Source organism: Grammomys surdaster, unplaced genomic scaffold (assembly GCF_004785775.1).
Source record: "Grammomys surdaster isolate TR1022 unplaced genomic scaffold, NIH_TR_1.0 146, whole genome shotgun sequence".
Taxonomy (NCBI): domain Eukaryota; kingdom Metazoa; phylum Chordata; class Mammalia; order Rodentia; family Muridae; genus Grammomys; species Grammomys surdaster.
The window spans coordinates 15,649,137-15,662,451 of NW_021604604.1; the positions used below are offsets into that span (position 1 = coordinate 15,649,137).

The following is a 13,315-nucleotide window of genomic DNA, read 5'->3' on the forward strand; positions in this document are numbered from 1 at the left end:
GTACTTGGATTACAGGCAGAGGCCACCACAAACGCCCTCAGCCCTTATCCTGGCTCCTTTAGACACATCCCTCTAGGATCTAATCTCGGTTCAGATCCGATTAGCCCTCCCACTTGCTTCTGCCTCCCGGCTTTAGTTGTAGATCTGTCTCACAGCAGAAGTTACCCTCTCTCTAGATATGAGATTGACAAAGCACTTTCAGTGTGGATGCTGACTTACTTCTGGGTCCAGCAGGCCCAAGTCAGTGGAATTTCCAGTTCAAACTAATAAACAGCAAGAAGGTCCCATTGTATATGTTTGCTTAATTAGGTGTGTGTGTGTGTGTGTGTGTGTGTGTGATGTGCATACGTGAGTGTGGGCATACACATGCCATGCAATACTTATGGAGGTCAGAGAGCAACTTTGAGAATTTGGTTCTCTCCTTCCACCATGGGCTTCTGGGATCAAACTCATCAGACTTGTGAAGCAAGTGTTCACATATCAGGACGCACTAGCTGCCCATCCCAATGTTTTTGTATATCTGCATATATGGGTCACACTGGGAATGCCTGAGTCAAAGGGAAGGACCATGTAGTCATCCTCACAACTCAGCATGTCGCTTGGTTCTATGTAAGACTGATGCAGACCTCCAGATACCTTCTTCCCTTCAGTGGTCCTTAAATACCTCCATGTCCTCAAGGAGGGACACCTTCCGTCTACAGCTCTTATTTTCTTACTGACTTATTTATTTGTAGTTTATATGTATAAGTGTTTTGTCTGCATGTACATGCCTAGTGCCACAGAGTCCAGAAGAGGGCACCGGATACCCTGAAACTGCAATGAAAGTCAGTTGTAAGCCACCATGAGGGTGCTGGGCATCAAAACCAGGTCCCCCAAGGGCAGCCAGTACTCTTAACCACTGAGCCACACCACCAGCCCCTAGAATACACATTTTACCTCCATAATGAGGATGTATTTCATAGTCACATCAGAACATAGAAATCGGGAGAGAATCAGATGTGTGTTTCAAGCACAGCTTTCTTAAAATATGCAGATTACCATTACAGAAAGGAAAAGAGTCGGAGTCGAGGACACCCCATTCCCATGCTCCCACAGGCCTTCAGTTCATGCTGCCGGGGTTTCTCAGATGAGCATGTGCTCTGGGGGCTCTGTTTTGCTTTGTTTTTCAAACTACAGCATTTGTCTCTTGCGTAACCGTCTAATCAGTTCTATAAGGACTGACAGAGACTCTTGTCATTGCTGGAGAGGAGGGTTGAATAAGATATGATTCAACATCCCCTTGAGTTGGTGTCAAAGAACACAACCAGCAAAGAAATCAGGGTTTCCTTAGTTCAATAATTTTGCTACCAGCAAAAACAAACCAAAAACAAAATACCTTTAATCAACCGATTGTGGTTAATAATAGATTAAAGACAATTAATGGACTTCCTAACCATTTATATGACTGTTGTTGTTGTTGTCATTGTTGTTGCTGTTGTTGTTGCTGTTGTTAGTGGCAGCACCCACATAAATGACACTGTGCAGCCCAACAGCTTTCAGGTAGCAGTGAAGGTTACTGAGGGAGCTTCTATGACAGGTAGACTACTAAACACTAATGGCTTTTAAATTAAATCTATAAGAGATTGAATCTTGAACCTCATGCACACCAGCCAAGCAGTGAGCTATAGCCACAGTCCCCTCTGGTTCCTTTTTAGTTTGACACATTTCTCACTAAATTGCCCAAGCTAGCCCTGGGCTCAGGGTTTATCCTAGTTATCCTTGAAATTGCCATCCTTCTGACTCAGTCGCCCAACTCATAATAACTGGGGTACAGGCCCATAACTGTACTGGCAGGCTGGCTGTCATTTAACTCACCATTGACTATATTCACATTTTAGAAGGAGACAGAAAACTCAAGGAGGTTAAGTAGGGGGTCAGAGTGCAGGGTCAGAGAGCTTCAAATCACTCATACTGCTGATCCATCTACCTGGCTTTGTTGATCAAATCAGGAAACTTTGCCCATTCTTGCTTCACTGGAATTCCTCAACTTCTTTGAACTATAGAGAGGAGAACAGAGGGAGATGGAGAGAAGGAGGAAGAGGCAAAGGGGCCTTCCTCAGCTAAACCGGGAGATGAGGTAAACCACTGTTACTGCGTGTGGGTGTGAGTAGGCAGGTGTGGCTGTGGATGTGACACATGGTGGTTAGAGGACAACTGGGGGACTCAGAACTCTCCTTCCAACATAGGACACCTAGGAATAGAAGTCAGCTCCTCAGGCTTGATGGCAGGCCCCATCTCACAGCAACCCCTACCTTAGTTTTTTCATTAATTAATTTATTTATTCACTTTATATTCCAATATCAGCCCTCCCCCTCCTCCCAGTCCTCCCCTCGCAGAGTTCCTCCCTCCATTCCTTCCTCCCCTTCTCCTCTGATGGAAACAGATGTGGAGACCCATAAACCTACCTCATTTTTTAAGACAGAGTTCTGGGACTTCTCTATTTGTCTAGGCTGCCAGCAAACTCCGGGGATCCTCCTGTCTCTGCCTCCCAGCAGTGGAGTAACAGGTACACATCACTGACTTCACTCTTCATATGGATGTTGGAGACAGAAAGGGTTTTCTGCTTGTGCAGAAATTGCTCTACCCACTGAGTCATCCTGCCAGGCCCTTCTTGTTATTAAGCAAGTAAAAGCATAGGGCCATCAATTCTCATTTGACAAGATGGAAAAAAAAAAAAGAATCCATCTCTACTTCTGAAAGTTATGCACTGAATTCACATTTTTTTTGTTGCAAAGTGAAGAAACAAACAAACAAAACAAAACCTAAGAGGTTTGTTTTATTTCCTGCAAATATTTCGCATTGCCAAGGCAACTAGAGTAACATCCCAGCCGCTGCAAAGGTAGTGTGAACCACAGGGAAATGAGGGTGGCTTCAAAGGTAGACTCCAAACTGAAACTAAAAGTTTCGAAAAACACACTAGAAAGAGCCAAGGCTTATACCACCAACTTATAAAAAAAAAATGGAAATAGTTTTTAACTTTAAATTAAGTAAACGTTATACAAGTACCCAGAGCCCCTGTGGGACCAGTACCTCAACTACAAACTCACAAATGACATTTCTAACAAAATAGAAAAGAATATGGCCTAGCACAATTTAATTGAGTTTCCTGGAGGGCCAAGCTGAAAGCAACCAACTCTTCTGTACTGTGGGAAGAAAGAAATCTCTCATGCCCAGTAGAAAAGACATGGATGAAGTCATTCTCCACTGTTTAATGCCACTGGGGTTTCTACAAAGTTATATGTTTCTTCAGGATGCCAGAAGCACTCAGAAATTAAAAGTGATGGGGTCTTTCCCCCTGTAGACTCTTCCTCTACTGCCACATACCTATTTAAATTAATTCTACTGCAAAGCAAAAGTTTAAGAACCCTGGCCTAGGACGCCAGTTGAGTGGACATGTCCATTAAAGGACAGGCAAGAAAGAGGACAGGAGCAAGCACTTCAGGCTAGTCCCCAGGATGCTCAGGAGGCAGCAGCTCATCCCAGTCCCACCTTTTATGGCCCTTTGACAAGCCCAGCTGTCCTAACCTGGACAAGGGTCACCTGTGATTGGAACAGACATTTCAAAAAGGAGTATCTTTCTGTCTGTTGATTTCATGGTTAAAAAAAAAAAAGTCTTATTTCCCACCAATCCTCTGGGGTCAGCACGATAGATGAACAGGAGAAAAACTGATGCTGTCATGCATTGGTTAAGAAAACCAAGAAGGCTAAATCCACAATGACAGTCATCTAGGGAAAGGCTATCCCCTTGGCTACCTGGTGAATAGTAGCTTGTAGGGGCTGGATTAGATAAGTAGTTGTGGGTTCAGTAGTAGAAAGGGGCTCCATAGATGCCCATCCTATTCCTTCTGAGTTTGTAACTATTAAAGGAACAACTGGCTGGGACTCAACATGTCTTTGTTCAAATCAATGAAATTAAACTGATTTTGAGAGGCCCTGCTACACCGGGTAAGAAGAGCTGCCCGGCTGCTGGACTGACTTGCAGTGTTCTTCAAAACCGGGATTACACCTCGTTTCATGGGAAGACCAGGAAGCAGAATTCTACCCAGGCCTGAAAGTTTTCACCAAGAAGAAGAAACACTCTATGGCATTAAACCTGACAATCAGCCTATGCTAAACTTCCCACGACAGGGGACCATGGACATCGAAGCATACTTTGAAAGGATTGGTTACAAGAACTCAGTGAATAAATTGGACTTGGCCACATTAACTGAAGTTCTTCAGCACCAGATGCGAGCAGTTACTTTTGAGAATCTTAACATGCATTGTGGAGAAGCCATGCATCTGGACTTAGAGGCCATTTTTGACCACATAGTAAGGAAGAAGAGGGGTGGATGGTGTCTCCAGGTTAATCATCTGTTGTACTGGGCTCTGACCAAAATGGGCTTTAAAACCACAATGTTAGGAGGTTATGTTTACATAACTTCAGCCAGCAAATATAGCAGTGAAATGGTCCACCTTCTAGTACAGGTGACCATCGGTGACAGGAACTACATTGTAGATTCTGCTTATGGAGGCTCCTACCAGATGTGGGAGCCTGTGGAATTTACATCTGGGAAAGATCAGCCCCAGGTGCCTGCTATCTTCTGTATGACAGAGGAGAATGGAACCTGGTACTTTGACCAGATCAGAAGAGAACAGTATGTTCTGAACAAAGAATTTGTTAACTAAGACCTCCTTGAGAAGAACAAATATCGAAAAATCTATTCCTTTACTCTTGAGCCCCACATTATAGAAGATTTCGAATATGTGAATACTTACCTTCAGACATCGTCTGCATTTGTAGGCACATCGATTTGTTCCTTGCAGACCTTCGAAGGGGTTCACTATTTAGTGGGCTCCACATATACAAGTAGGAGATTCAGTTATAAGGACAATATAGATCTGGTTGAGTTTAAGAATGTCAATGAGGAAGAAATAGAAGACATACTGAAAACTACATTTGGCATATCATTGGAGAGAAAGTTTGTGCCCAAACATGGTGAACTACTTATAACTATTTAGGGTAAAGAGGAAAATTGTTCTCCATTATTATTTCATAGTCTTAAACATTCTAAACATATTCAAATGTATCCATAACAGAAATCACCCAGCTCAATATTGATCAACTAATGACCTGTTGTATCTTCCAGTTCCTACATTTTATATAAAAAAAATCTTAATTGTCCTGTCATTTCACCAATAAAAGTATCATGAGTTATAATTAAATAAAAATGTTTATGGATGCAATGACAATCCTTTCAACATTAATCAACAAAAATTACTTAAGGAAGATGTGGAAAGTATTCATTGAGAGTCGTATTCATTTGTAGCAAAAACCTCCCAACATTATTTCATTGTTGAACTCACATAAAAAAATGGTTGAATATGAATAATCAGAGAACAACAGGTATTAAATTCGGCCAGACTAAACTTGGTGTCGAAAGTTTATAAGAAGCCACGCTCACAACTTAAGATCAGAATGAAGCAAAGAAGAATGAGCCATCATTTCAGATCCAGGTAACTTCCAAATCCTTGAAACAGAACTGAAGCCAATGAGCTCAGGATCTGTGAATAGGTGCCAAGACAAGGACATGGCTTAGAATTTCTCCCAGAGCTAATTTTGCAGACATGGTTATTTTTGTATTTGATTTTTTTCAAACTATGAGAGTACTGGTATTTAGAATTAAATGACTTATATATCATGTAATAATCTTTATAGCCTATAATAGTACCTGAAAAAAACATTGTTTGTCAAGTATATTGAATGTTAACAATATTAAAATAGTATTGGCTACTAAAAAAAAAAACTGATTTTGAAAGAAGCCTAAGCTTCCAGCTCTTTAGTGCTTGATAACTAGCACCCAAGTAAAATGGCAGGCATGGAAGTCCATGCTTGCCGTCTCAGAGCTGGGGAACAGAAACAGCAGATCCTTTGGGCTTACCGGCCTGCCAAGCCTAGCCAAATTAGTAAGAGATCCTATAAGGAGAGAGAGACAGAGACAGATAGATAGACAGACAGACAGACAGACAGACACACACACACACACACACACACACACAGAGAGAGAAAGAGGGGGGGGAAGGAGGAAGGGGGGAGGGAGGGAGGGAGGGAGAGAGAGAAGGGGGCAGGGAGGGAGGGAGGGAGGGAGAGAGAGAGAGGAACACTCATAAGGAAATGTATCTAAAGGTTAAACTGTAGCTTCCATACACGGGCATATTTACACATGTACAATCACACCTGCTCATGTATCTACCATAGGAACATGTGTCCACATATTTTTAAGAAGTTAAATCATAAATTAACAATTTTTAACAGCTCTGTTTCACCCATTCGAGACCATATCCCCATATGTCGGTGTTCAGGAGAAGCCTCCCTCACACAGACTGTGCTGGTACCAAGAAGTACAGTATTAAGATCCCACAACTTGTGATCTCATGGAACTTCCGTTGTCATCAACAAGGAGAGACAGTAAGTTATGGAAAGGAAGGCCTTCAAACCTAGACACATAACCTCACAAGAAGATTAGCTCAGAAACACTGGGGTCTTAATATGACACAGACCATACTGAAGGTCAGGGATTTTTCTGTCCAAGCATTCAAGTCCCAAGTAAACCCAAAGCTGAAATTCTAATATCATAATCTATTGAAAAGGATGTCCATTCTTCTTACTGATGTCTCATACATCTGGTCAAAAAGACTGGAAAAGATGAGCATTCTGCAAGAAGCTTCGAGGGACCTGACCGAGAAAATCCATTATTCTCCTGAAAACTGCCAGTGTCATAGTCATGTTTCAGAGGGTTGCTTTAAACGGCTGGAGAGATGGCTACTGCGTAAGAGCAGTTGCTATGCAAGTTTGAGGACCTGCTTTGAGTCCAAGCACTCGCATAAAAAGCCAAGTGAGAGTGTACCTGTGACCTCACACTTTTCGGGATAGAACCAGGATAATAGACTACTGGGGCTACTGGCTTCCAGTCTAGCTCCAGATTCACTGGAGATCTTATCTCAGGCAAATAAGGTAGAGAGTGATGGAGCAGGACACCCTTGTTCTCTTTGTTCACAGGCCCATATGCCAGCACATCCATGTGTGAGTATACCATACACACACACACACACACACACACACACAGTTAATCTGTTCCAATTCTGAATCCACACAGTGATAACAAATTACCTTTGACATTACCCAGGGATGCTGGAAGAATTAACGAGGTGGTGTCTACAAAACATTCTCAGCTAGCGAGAGAGCGTCATGGGAGCTAAATAAGAAATACTATCATTTGCAAAGCTCTTCTATCTTGTGGGCTTCAGCAGAGCCCCCAAATACTCTTGTTCTCTCTTCAGCTCTTTTTCTCTCTAACTTTGAAACATTGGCCTGAATGACTCATGAGGCAGCCAACAGAATGGAAAAGGAACGCTTGCTGTGAATCCCTCTGTGTCTACAGAGGTTCTACACAGCTAGCACACAGGCTACTTCCTGCCTCCCTCAAGCTCAGGACCCTAACTGGTTAGTTAGCTGAAATGAATCTACTATTCAACAGCACTTACTCATGCTCTGCTCTGAGCCAGACTGGATTGGCCTCCAAATGTACTGACAGAAAGACATGTGCTCAGGCTGTGTTGTGTTTGACGTGTTTCCCTAAACGTGTGTTTTATCTCGTTTCTCTGGGTTCTGTCAGAAATTGCATAATTGGTTGCAGCTAATTGATTGGTGTATAAATGAATACTATGCCATTAGAAACAGAGGCTGGTTGTGTGTGTGTGTGTGTGTGTGTGTGTGTGTGTGTGTGTGTGTGTGTTAGGGGGTAGACCTACTATGTACATCTGAATTGTCCTGGATCTCCAATTATTGGCTCCTTGGAAACAGTGCTTTACTTTGGTGAAACTTTTAGTTTATATCTATTTTCATTTATTATTTGGTTAACCATTTACATCTGTCTATTTGTATGTCTGACTGCCTATATACTTTTAAATTTTTATTTTATTTTAGGATGTCTGGTGTTTTGTATGCCTGTGTGTGTGCAATATATGTAAAATCATATGTGAGGGAGCATATATGTGTGGATATGCATGTTGCATAGCACACGTGGAGGTCAGGAGACAACTTGTAGGAATCAAATCTCTTATTCTGCCATAAGCTCAGGCTTGGCATTCAAGGCCTTTATTTTCTGAGCTTTCTCATTGTCCCAACTGTGCATATTTTAAAGCCCTTCCTACTTGAGAAGGAAGAATGGGAGGGAGGAGAGGGGCACAGAGAAGAGGAGAGGAGAAGAGAATCAATTAAAAGAAAATATGCTTAAGTCGTTAATAAAACACTCCAAAGGAATGATCACAACATCCTTTTAAGGGAAAGACGGTGCCCTCACGTACCTGGTGAAGTTTCTCTTCTAGTCCCAGTAATGACAATGACCTTCATTAAAGAGGCACTCCCTACCTTACAACCACTGGAAAGAGATCAGTCAGACCTGAACCAGCAGAGCTGCCAGTGTGAAGAGCCTTACTCCTCTCTCGCCTTGACCCCCAGCAGTGCTCCTGAGCCCGAGCTACTCTCCAGGAGTTTTATGGCTTTGTTATCTCTCTTCCTGGCCTTCAACATAAACTCCTTCAAGCTTAGATATGAATTTATCAAGCTTTTCTCAGCCCCAGGGAATATGTTCTCATTATTCCTTTTAATCTTCATCTGCAATAAGAACTAACTCAACTGGTCTTCCCTAATCACTCCACTGAGTCTGCTTCCTTTTCCTCCATCTAGGAAAAGGCACTCAGCATAGACTCCCTTTCTTACTGGGGATGCCATTTGTTCCTTAATCACTATGTACTGAAATACATCTCAGGTGCCAGCCCCTGTCGGTACTGAGAGTACCAAGCTTTTGCATAAACACAGGCCTAGCCTTTGAATGGCTATAGGTCTGTTAAGGTAGACTGCATGGCTCCTCTGAGTCTGGAAAGGTCCTCCAGGGGAAAGGTCTTTGTGATGCCTTTTGTCTCCACTGCAGCCTTACTCAGATAGCCTAGCACTCGCTCGGTTAATAATGATTGACACAAATATGCAGCTGGAAAATTTTCATTGGGTTTAGCACAAATATTATGCAAGAAAGTGCCTCATTTTTACTCAAAGATGATTGGACATAGGGTAACTGGGTCCTCTGAATGGGACAACATTTCTAACTACTAAAGCATTTTCTAACTACTGTTTACAGTCCTTCTAACTTGGGGGCTGTAGGTGATTAGAAGAGACGCAGGCAGGGGGTAGAGGCTGATGATACATCTACATAACAAAATATATGTTTATAGCAAGAGATTCCAGTCCTTCAACATTCAAAAGAAACCAAAACAAGTTTGCAGAAATCAGGAAACCTTTTTTATTTCCTCTTCCTCTTACCTCCAGCAAACAGCTCAGCCCTGTTTTTCCACCAGAGGAGACTTTAGCCAAGGCACCATTAACCTCTAACCAAAGGCCTAGAGGAGCTGAGAGGGGAATTTGTCATCACCCCCAAGACAGGACCAAAGGGCAAGCATTCTCCCAAGGGTCTGGATGGTTTAGCAGCTTGGCCTTTATCTGCCCACAGCTCTAGACAAAGGAGCTCCAGTCACAGCATGGAACCACACCTTCAAGCCAGTGGGGAAACCCCTCCTGCTTGGTTCATTTTCTCCTGCCCCTAAATTCTCCTTTTCTGTGTCCTAAGCTTTAGTCTAAAAACTTTTGTGAAGAATAAATAAGTGTAATTCACATGGTTAAATGGTTTGTGAAAGTACTTAGTAGCATTCTTATCATTTAATTAGTAATCAGTGTGTGGGAAATAGAGTAAAGGTAGGAAAGAACATGAAAGAACACCTTAAGTTCTTTTGTCCCCCTCTACACATGTGTATACAAGACACACATACACATGTGTATACAAGACACACACACACACATACACATGTGCACACACACATACACACACACACCTGAACCTATAAAGTATTAAGACCGTTCTGCACCCTAGTCCTAAGATGATCACAGGAGGAGGTGGGTTATATCTGGATAAAGATGACAAACAGAACTAAGCCCAGAATGGACTCTGAGAGTCCAGAAGTAACGAGGTCTACAGTCTACCTAGAGTTGTGTAGAGTGAAGCCACTCTTGTCAACTGTCCTTTAAACATGACAGAAATCAGGGCTGAACAAGGCTTTGCATGGGTGTTGTATGATACAACAGAGAGCACTGACCAAATTCCTAGTAAATTTAAGAGAAAAAGTTTAATAATTTTTCTCTGATCACTTCCCTCTATGTACCACTTCCTAAACCATGTACCACAAATCAGCGTGGGGTGCTCACCATTTATCCCTTTAACATGCATTTATTAACCATGTGGTGTGTATCTTATGCAGCTCTCAGGATGCTGAGGATTCAGGATGGCCTTGATGAGCTCACGTTTGTGGAGAGTGTTATTTATGATCAACCATAGTAAAACCTTTAGTAGGGGTGTGTAGGAGGTACACAGGACCACAGAAGAGGGGCAGGGAACCCAACTCAAGATGAGAGGGTCAGAAAGCCTCCCCAGAGGAGATGATGCTTGAGGAATTATAAATACAAAGTGGTAATTCCCCCTGCTGTGGCAGGAGTTAGAACTAAATGTTGGAATGGGAGCCTTATAAAAGCACAGAGACAGAGGAAGGAGGAAGAAAAGAAGATGGAGGAAGGGAAGAGGAAGAGGTAAAGGAAGGCAGGAAGGAATGGAGGAAGAAAGGGAAGGAAAAAGGGAGGGAGGGAGGGAAGAAGAAAGGAAAAGGAGCAGGAACCAGACGAAGATTGGAGCACAGATGCTGACTACCTCATGAAGGGAAACCAAGATTCAAATATGAACCAGAGTTACAGGCAAGGACATGCCAACTCATGAATGACCTGCTTAGAAATTAAGATTGTTTCCCAAAACAATTTCAGTTTCTGAAATAGCATCCATCTTTGGATAGCAATTTAGAAAGAATAAAGATATGAAGTGGGAGCAAGAGGTATGTGATGCTGAGATGCATCCATTTCAGGTGGTGTTAGAAGGACTTGGTAACAGAATATATGTGGTAAGTAATAAAGAAGTCAAGATTAATCACTCAATTTCTGCTTGGGCACGTTTGGGAGCAAGGATGCAATCATGATGCCAATTGCCCAAGAAGGAGAAAAAGCTAAGGAAGGAACAAAGTCTGTGACTTCAGTTTAGGCTTTTCTTTGTTTTGTTGCTGGACACTGAATCCAAGGATTCATGCTATCCACATGGTATACCCTGAGCTACTCCCACAGTGGGCTTTAGAATTTGTGGTCCCAGAGTAAATGAGGTGAAGCCATCTGGTTGGCTTGGCAGCTGTTTCTCCACTTGAAACCAGAGAAGAGTCTAAATTAGTCATCCAGTGAGAATGCATCTACTCTTTGTGCAAGCTCATGAGTGTGCAAGGACAATGGAAAAAGAAAACCAGGACTAGAAGATGGGAAATACCAATATGTAGGTAGAAGAGGAGCCGGAGAGTAGATCAAGAAAGGACATCTGGAGAGACACACACACGAAAGTGGAGGCAAGGCATGTTGGGGAAAAGAGATCCAGAGTGAGTGGAGGAGAAATAAAAGGAAGGGGTGTAAATATTATCAAAATGTGGTATAAGCATGTATGAAACTGCCAATAAAGTATATATTTTTAGCAGAAAGAAAAATTACTGCTTAAAGTAGAAACTTGTATAAATAATAAATATCTTTGTTAAACCTTTTTACATGCACTTACTTATTGTATATATCTGTATGTGGAGGTATATACATGTATGACAACATGCATATGACAGAGACAGGATGACTTGCAGGTGTCAGGTCTCTCCTGTCACATAAGTCCTAGGAATTGAACTTGGGTTGTCAGGCTTGGAAGTACCAATCACTTCACCAACCTACAGTGGGATGACTTCCCTATATCATTTCTGAACATAGATGGTGAGGAAAAAGAAATAGACTCCTCGAGCATTCTTAATGAATAATAATTAATTGGATGAATTGCTTATTGTCAACATCATGATAAATTAGGGATAGAAACTAATGCATAGGTCAACTTTTTTTAATTGATGAGGAAGTAATTTGCTATGTATCAAATATAAAGGTCACAAAGGAAATGTATTAATTTCTAGCCAGTATCTGAACATAGAGAATTAATTAGAATAGAGTATCCACAACTCTCCCACAGTAAGAGACAGCACATTCATCACTTTCGTTAATGTTCTCAGCTGAAACAGTAATCAGGAAAATGCTGATAATCTTGCCATTGTCACATTTTACTTTTTGACATTTTGATCTGGTTCCTTTATATTTTTTTTTTTACATAGTTTCAACAAATGCTGATGGAAGAATATCTGTACATAATTGAGACATTATTTTTTTTGATCTATTGTCAATATTGGTCATCTCACAGTGCTCAAAAGCAACTGAAGCAACTGTGAGTGTGAGTCACGGTTACATGGGTTTTCTATGTGGTCAGTTCTAATGCTAGGGAAGAAGCAATTCCAGAAAATTCTAAAATAGTGTTGTCAAATGTATCATGAGAAATTGAAATGTAATTTTAAATTTCCCATAGCCACATAAAAAGAGAAAACTAGCCAGAAATGTAACCTAGCATATACAAGGTAATATTTTTACATAAAATCCGTGTTGTATATTTCTAGGATATGAGCCTGCAGAGGTAATTCAGGGTTTATGTCATTCAACCTCTCATATAACTTCCTCCCCTGTAAACTGGGAAGAGTCTCACTTTCCTTGCCTAGCTCTCAAGAGACAATAACCTTAACAATGGGTGCAAAATTGTTCATTATACAAGGATTACTTGTTTCTGGTATTACAAAATTTGAGATGAGACTAAACTGGTATATACTGGGTATTGACTATTGGGTACTGATGTTGGGTGCAGACTGTTGAGTGGTGACTGTTGGATACTGACCATTAGGTATTGACTATTAGATACTGACTGTTGGATGCTGGTTATTGAGTGCTGACTGTTGGATTCTGACTCTTGGGTGCTGACTATTGAATGCTGACTCTTGGGTGCTGACTGTTGGGTTCTGACTGTTGGGTTCTGATTGTTGCATATTGACCATTGGGTGCTGACTGTCGAGTGCTGACTGTTGGATACTGACTGTTTGGTACTGACTACTAGATACTTAGGTACTGACATTTAAGTGCTGTCTGGTGTATCCTAACTGTTGGTACTGACAGTTGGATGCTGACTGTTGGATACTGACAGTTGGATACAGAGAGTTGGATGATGACTATTGGATACTGACTGTTGGATCCTGACAG

At 41.7% G+C, this 13,315-nt stretch overlaps 1 pseudogene; it reads left to right on the top strand.

The window, feature by feature from the left end:
• The first annotated feature begins 4,158 nt into the window (after positions 1-4,158).
• Positions 4,159-5,126, top strand: LOC114619089 (annotated as a pseudogene).
• Positions 5,127-13,315: the final 8,189 nt, after the last annotated feature.